The sequence below is a fragment of the Rhinolophus hipposideros genome (assembly GCF_964194185.1).
Source record: "Rhinolophus hipposideros genome assembly, chromosome: 10".
NCBI classification, from domain to species: Eukaryota; Metazoa; Chordata; class Mammalia; order Chiroptera; family Rhinolophidae; genus Rhinolophus; species Rhinolophus hipposideros.
Window position 1 is genome coordinate 34489430 of NC_138056.1, and position 8787 is coordinate 34498216.

Here is an 8787-nt window from a genome sequence, read left to right on the forward strand (position 1 = left end):
GGACATAGGAGCAGATCTGATAGATAGAAATGGGTTGGTTCATTAATCTTTTCAGGATGAGCAAACAGGACAAACCTGATACATGAATCCAATTAGAAGGCTCCAGCCCCCTTCCCCAAGCAAGAGCTTTTGCCTCAGTCATGGGGCACCCCCCCATTCGGAACCCCCTCCTGTTCGGGAACTGCAACCTCTTCTCCTGCCTCTAATTAACTATCCCCTTTTTAAAACTTTTTGCCTCTCTCTGGTCCGTGGTTCCCTTCTTCGGCTTCGGGAGACATGATCCCGGCCCACACCCAGAAACTGCTGGCAGATCCAACATCACCTACATCATTTGGGGAGTCACAGGAAAATATCCCCACATCATTGTTATACTGATGAGATTGTGGTCTGGGAGGAGGGTGTATCCCACCCGAATGGAATTCCTGCTAAAAACGATGGGGGACGGACTGGGATGTATGCCAGTGAAATAATCAAACTATCCATTGTAGAGGTGAACAATTTATAGAATAAGAAAAAGAACAACAAATTACCATTAGCATATGAAAGTAGCTAGTAATTGATGCTGGCTAGTCATTGAGGATAGGAAAAATAAGACAAGATATTTTTCACCCATCGAATTGGCAAAACTGTTAGTTTGATAATATCCAGAGCTGATGTAAAGAGAAAAGGGTGTGCCAATACATTGTTGGCGGGGATCTAAATTGGTATGCCCTGTTGGGAGGACAAGTAAGTAGTAGCTATCAAAATTTTAATTGTGAGTACCCTTTATCCCAGCAATCCAATTTCTAGGCATCTAAATGCCTAGGAAATAGGAAAACATGAGGACTATTTGCACGAAGAAGAAACATGTACAAAGATATTCATTGCAGCATTGCTCATGATAGTAAAAATTTGCAAGAAGCCTTACAATTCATTACCAGTTGTGTTGTTGAATAAACTAGGCTAAGTAAAAACTACGGACTACGATGCAGCAGCGGGGAAAATAAAGTAGATCAACATGTACTGATATGAAAAGAGCTCCAAGACATTTTAAACTAAAAAAAGAAAAAATCCACATCCATATATATATCCAAGACATATTTTAAACTATAAAAAAAACATATACATATATATACATGAGTCCATAGAATGATATCCTTTCTGTAAACAAGCCATATTGTTTCCAAATATAAATACTTTATATTTGTATTGCCCTGTAAATATACACACACAACACGCGCGCACACATTGTGTGTATAAACACCGTATATGTAACATATGTATCTACATATATATGGTACTCTACATATTTTGTATCTTTATATGTGTATATTACACGTATATCATACATTAGGCATAATTGTGCATATAAAAACATCTCGGACGAGCACACAGAAATCTGATATGGTAGTTTTCCTCTGGCGAGGGAAGTGAAATTAAGTGGGGCTGATGGGGGCTTCTGTGTTATTTCTATTGCTGGCAAGTTTTTTACATCATTGTATTCAAATACTGTACAATAATACATTTACAAAATAACCAAAAGGTAACTTACCTAAGAATATATAACCCTTCCATGGCAGAGCTAACGTTAAAGCTTCGACCTGCCATTGGCAAAAACCCCGCTCATCCCACTACTCCCTGTTCACACAGCCTCCGAGTTTGCCTTTCTTCCCATAGCCCTTACCCTTCACCCTCCTCACTGCATGTCTCTCACCTTTACTTCATCACCAGATATGTTCAAATACCATAGTTACCCATTTTTCCTCCCACCCCACTAACCTTTAGTCGGTCAGTTCTTCGGATGTCAAATTACTGAAACTGCTTACAAAAGCCCTGCGGGAAGGTTGGGGTTGCTTAATTGCTGGAGGAACTTTGAATGCTGAGACAGTTGAACACGCAGGCCTGCCCTGCCCGAGCCTCTGCCTCTTACAGGTGATAATAAAAGTGCTACTGCAGCAGCTCTGACGCTCTGAAGGGTCCATTCCGGACCGAAATCTCTAATAGAACATTTCATGTCCATACAATGACTCCCCAGAGAGGGGTAAATGAAACTGAAGGGCAAAGAAATTCATGCACACGAGTGCACATTATAAAGTGGAGAGTGTTACAAAACCATAGGCTGGCATAATCCCCTTTTTTAAAACCTGGAAAAAAAAAACATTGGTTTGTTTTGAAAAGGCAGTACATTCAAATAGCACCAAAGAGAATGCAGTGAAAAATGACTAAGTTGTCTCCTCCACAGAGGCAACCATTCCCAAGATCATCTTCTTGGCCCCCATCCTTTCAGAGATAATCTATATATACAAGCATATGTGTATATATATGTGTGTGTGTGTGTATATATATATATATGTATATCCATATATATATATTCACTTTTTTTGACCCCAGTAGTAGCACACATTATTCTACATCTTGCTTTTTTCACTTAAAAATATATCTCAGAAATGTGTAGAGTCCTGCCTCATTCTTTGTAATGGCTACATAGTTTTCCATGCTAAGGCTGTACCAAATGTATTTAATTAGTCTTACTGGTGGACATTTAGAGTGTTTTTCAAACCATGCTACAATGAATAACTTTGTTTAATTGTATTTTTTACACATGTATGAATACTCTGGTAGAGCATATTCCTAGAAAGGGAATTTCTGTCCAAGTAGTTGGATCTTAGACTTGACGGAATAGGCCGGTACATTGGAGAACACAGCCTGGAGCCAAGAGCCAGGGTTTCACTATCAGTAACAGTGCCTTCCTCAGAGGATTGCTGTAAGAATTCAGTGAGTTAATGTACAAAAACTACTTAGAAGAGGGCCTGGCATACAATAAACACATAGCCTTAGCCTTTATTACATCAATTTATTATTTTGTCAACTTGCTTTCCAAGAGGTTAATTTATATTCCCATCATACTGTCTTGTTTCCCTGACCCTCTCCAACATTGCTTATTTTCCAACTCTCTGAACTTGATCAATCTGATGAGTGAAAGTGTTACGGGAGAGTAGGTCCTTCTTGGCACATGTCCAGGTTCTTGGCACGTGGAGCAAAGAATTGAATGAGACACTAAGATAAAGTAGTGAAAAGGCAGTTTATTCGAAGAAAAAGTACACCTCAAAGAGGTGAATGTGGGCCTGAACAGAAAGCTGTAGCTCAAGGCCATTATTAGAAGAGAAAGCATTTGGAGTGGGCCCCGAGCAAAGGCAAGGCTCCAAAAAGGCGTGACTCGCAGGATCCTGAGGGTTTTACCTGGAATGGGCTGCTCCTCTCCAGGTGTGGGACCACTTGATTGACACCTGTGATTGACAAGAGGCTATATTACCTTATCTCTTTAACCTGCACAGGTTCTCTGCAGTTTGAAATTGTTAACTACAAGCCCTTCCCCTCTACACCTGAGCTGATAGTTTTGGCAGGCTCTGTAGCTTGAATGGCTTTGTGAGCTATTCAAGTTATTTCCTCTAGCTTTGCTATTGTCTCCGCCTTAATCCCCTCCACGGTGGCCACGTCCCTGACTGCCTATGTGTTTTTCTATCTCAGAAGGGGTATTTAATAGTGATTTTAATTTTTATATAATGAATTCAATGGCTGGATTCAATGACCTTCTCAGTCCTATTCCTACTGAACCTCCTTGGAGCATTTGATATTTGAAGCCTAGATCTATCAGGTTGTCACCTCTTCCTTGGCAAGTCTTCTCTATTGCCTTCTGAAATTCTACACTGTACTCCTTTGGTGCTCCTCCTAACTCTCTGACTGGTCTTTTACTGGTTCCCCTCCTGTCCTGGCTCTCGAGACCTTCTCAACATGGCTTCACCCACGTTTATAACCTTATTTCCGGTTAAGACGGGGTTGTAATGGTGGCACTGAATCTTATATTTTTGGGATTTGGATCTCTGGTATAATTGAAATTAATCAGTGTAATTTAGCTTGGGACTCTTTGAAAGCTTTCTTTTCTTTGCCTCTTACTGATTCGGCTTCCTGTACATTTACGATGCAGTTTCAATGCTTCTATTTCCTTAGGCCCAGGGCTGGCCCCGGGACTTGGGACAGGTTTTGCATCTGTCACGCAGGGGACCCTGCTCGCTGCGCCATTTGTCGTGCAGGGTCTCAGCTCCCACTCCCCGCCCAAGAGCGCAGGACACGGTTAGGCCAAAAAGGAACACCCACGGAGCCATAGATAGAGGAGTCAAACCAATATATTCTCGCTGGCAGCTGGGCTGGAGACACAGGAAGCAGGATCTACATAATCTGCCTAACAGCAGTCCGCGCTTGCCGGCCACCATCTTCTTGCTAGCCCCCATTTTTTTTCTGCTAGCGTAGCCACAGCCGTTATATTAGTGGCCAATGGCCTACGGGTTACAGCTGACGGCCAACTAGCCACAGCTGCTGGCATCTGATCACAGTTGATGGCCATTTACTACCCGAGCCAGCACCTTTCTATGTGAGGCAAAGAGCCTGGAAACTGCTTTTTGGGGTTTTGTCCCCACAGCATCTGTGTGGGATCCACTCTCCTGGCTCCAACCTAAATCTATGTAACACAAGCAAAGGTTGCAATAAGCAGCTTTACCGTACCTTCTCCCACCCCCAACTACAGGGAAACAGAAAACTTCAGTCCAAACAAACACTCAACGCAGTAGTTTTGCAGTAGTTTCCAGCAGACTCTGCCCAGCCGAGCCTCCTCTTTAATAAATCTTCTATGTTTCTATCTGATTTGTGAATTCTTTCACGGCCCTCGAGTGAGCAGATACATTTCTTATCCTTATTTCCGACCTTATTCTAAATACATGCACCATTTGTTCTCTGAACCCTTTTATATGCTTTTCTGCCTCTCCTGTCTTTGCTCATGTTCTGTCTGGAATTCCATCACTTTTAGGGTTACCAGATAAAATACAGGACAACCATTAAATATGAATTTTAGATAAACAATGAATAGGTTTTATTGTTTTGATTGTTTATCTGAAATTAAAATTTGAATGGGAATCTTATTTTATTTGCTAAATCTGGCAACTTTGTACCCCTAATTCAGTTAATATTTTCTTACACCATTGTTACTTGTGTTCATATAAGAATAAAAGCTTTGACCAGGCAAGGGCTGGGTCTTTCCTTTCTTTGTATTGTATATAGATAGGGCTGTGCACACAGTTGTTTCTCAGGAAATATTTGCTGAATTCAGTGATATAAATTTTCTCTTATGGGTACAGAAAAACTACTCTTCCCCCCTCATTCCTTACCTCACTCCCACATCCAGCAGTTGTTCTTGGTGATTTTGAATAACTACCTAATCTACATTTTCATGTGTACATATTTGTACCAATTCAAATGGACTCATTGAAATATAAAGAGGCAGTCTAGCATGGTGGCAATCTCTGAAAGATTTGTCTTGGCTCTCCCATTGACTAGTTGTACAGTATTAATTCCGTTATTTCATCTCTTCAAGCCTTAGTTTTTTTACCTATAAAATAGCAACAAGTGCCTTATTTACTACAGGCACCTATGATTAGATCAGAGAATCCACGTCAAGCACTTAGTTTAGAGTAAGGGCTCAATATATATTAGCTATTATATCTGTGAAAAACTCTATGAAGGCAAACATACCAAGAGCTGTAAGAATTTACAAAAGGGGTCCTGAGCTAGTTCAAAGAGAGCTTCCTTGAGAAATAATACCTGATATTTATTGAATATTCACCATATGCCAGTATATTAGATTGCTAGGGCTGCCATAAGTGGCTTAAACAACAGAAGTTTATTTTCTCACAATTTAGGAGGCTAGAAGTATGAGATCAAGGTGGCAGCAGGGTTGGTTTCTTCTGAGGCCTTTGTCCTCGGTTTGTAGGTAACCATCCTCTTTCTATGTCTTCACATCTATACCTGTCTTCCTTCTAGACCTGTCTGTGTTCATATGTCCTCTTCTTATAAAGACACCCCAATTGGATTAGAAGCCACTCTAAGGACCTCATTTTAACTTAATGATCATCTTTAAAGACCCTATCTCCAAATATGGTCACACTCTGAGGTCCCGAGGGTTAGGACTTCAACATATGAATTTTGGAGGCACACAATTCAGACCATAACAGCCAGGTACTAATCTATAGTCCTTATGTGCATTATTTTACATCACCTCTATCATTGCTGTTGTAAGTTTATAGATTAAACAGAGGTAGAGAGAGAGATTAAACACTTACCTGAGGTTATACTGTAGCTGAGAATGACTAGAGCTGAGGCTTGAACCTAGACAACCACCCACAAAAGGCTTATAAATTGATGAAGAGGTGGAGCAAAGGTATAGCAAAGGTATATAGCAGGCAGAGTCTGGGGAGTATAGGGAAAGGCCTTGGAGTGGGAGAAAGCTTGGCACTAATAAGGGAATAAAAGTGTCAAGCTGGGAGGGTCAATAGTCATGAAAAGATGCTCACTGTCACTAATCATTAGAGAAATGCAAATAAAAGCCCCAATGAGATATCACCTAACACCTGTCAGAATGGCCATCATCAATAAATCAACAAACAACAAGTGTTGGTGAGGATGTGGAGAAAAGGGAACCCTGTGCACTATTGGTGGGATTGCAAATTGGTGCAGGCACTATGAAAAACAGTATGGAGGTTCCTCAAAAAATAAAAAATAGAACTACCTTATGACCCAGCAATTCTACTCTTGGGTATTTATCCAAAGAAATCCAAAACACTAATTTGAAAAGATATATGACACCTATGTTCACTACAGTGCTATTTACAATAGCCACGATGTGGAAACAACTGAAATGCCCATCAATAGACAATCGGATAAAGATGTGGTACATTTGTACGATGGAATATTACTCTGCCATAAAAAGAATGAAATCTTAACCATTTGTGACAACACGGATGGACCTAGACGGTATTATGCTAAGTAAAATAAATCAGACTAAGAAAGACAAATACCATACGATCTTACTTATATGTGGAATCTAAAGAACAAAATAAATGAAAAAACAAACAGAAAACAAACCAATGGTTGCCCAATGGGAGGGGGTCTGGGGACCTGGGTGAGAAAGGTGAAGGGATTAAGAAGCACAAATTGGTAGTTACAAAATTTTCACAGGGATGTAAAGGACACTATGGGAATTATAGTCAATAATATTGTAAAAATGATTTATAGTGTCAGGATGGGTACTAGACTTATTAGGGGAATCACTTCATAAATTATATAAACGTCTAACCAGTACTCTGTACACCTGAAACTGACATAAAATAATATTGAATGTCAATTAAAAAAATAGTCATGGGGATGTAAAGTACAGCATAGGGAATATAGACAAAAATATTGTAATAACTATGTACAGTGTCAGATGGGTAATAGACTTATTGGGGTTTTCACTTTGTGAGGTATACAAATGTCTAATTGCTATGTTGTTTTGTCCACTTGAAACTAAAAAAAAAGAGTCAAGCTGGTGATGTTGGAGAAGTGGTTCGGGGCAAATCATAGCAGTTCTTACAGGCCACAGTTAGGATTAAGATTTTGGTCTTTATTCTAAGGACAATGGGAAACCATTGAAAGATGACTCTACCCACTGAATAGTGAGCCACTTGAAGGAAATATATAAATCTTAGTGTTTTTACAGATGAGGAATCTGAGATACGCTAGTTTTTTCAAATTTATTACACCCATGTTTCTATATAAATCACAATAATGAGGGTGAAATGTTTGTAGAGTTGGCCTCCTGCAAGTGTGAACTACTTAAAATATGTGGGTATGTATCTGAAAGGAATGTATGGCATAGATGATCTGCATGAAATGCTGGGTTCCCCAGGGGGGAAAGATGAGAATAGGAAAGTTGAGAAATCGGAATCCAGTTCTGCCATCAGACAGACTTAATCTTGGTCTGTTTGTGGTTGGTGGTCTCATAGCTAAAGCCTGCAGCTGGGGAGAATAATCTTGAGCCACATCCCCCAGCCAATAAGAAACAATGAGTGGACAGAACCATAATTGCGGTTTATAAGTAGGCCGGGGGAAAGTTTCTAAAGCCGCATGTACCCTCGTTTAAAAAGCTGTGCTGTAGTTAACTTTTACATTATCATAATGAAAAAACACTCTCCTAGGTGGAAATGTAAGATGCTAAAGAGACATGCAACCCATGAAGCAGCATGTAGGTACACTGCAATATAGGACCCACCTCAACATACTTTGGGGAGGGAAAAAGGAAAGACGGAGCCCCAAGAGCACATAAAACTGCTGTGCCTGTAAGCCTTAGGGGAGCCACCTCCATTTGTAAGAGTGAAATTTGGTAGATCAATAATGTAATTAAACACAGCTAGTTTGCAGTGTGAACCATCCTGACATTCAGCTGTTTACTCCCTGTTTCTCCTTCCACTGATTAACTGAAGAACTCTGTTCCCTTTTTCATGGCTACCCACACTTCATTAATTAACAACATCCTAACCTGAAAAGAGCAGCTTCTTTGATCCTCAGGCGCCAGGAAGTTGCGAAGCTGATCACAACTCCCTAGCAGTTTTTCACCAATGACTTTCGGGCTATGGACAATAAGATTTAAGATACTACTGAGGCCGACCTGAGGGCTCAGAAGACCCCGGGAGACGACTTCTCAACTAGTAGCCCTGAGGCCTGCTTTCCTTTGTTCTTTCCCATTTACCTGCCTATAAAACCCCTTAATCATTTCGGCAGGGGGAAGGTGGTTTTTTTTAGACAGGAGTCTGCCATCTTCCCTACCTGCCAGCATCTAGAATAAAGGACGCTTTCCTCCGCACCATCCCTTGTCACTCTGGTTTTTGGGCTCTTCAGTAGGCAAGCAGCACCGAACCTGGATTTGGTAACACATTCTCCTCT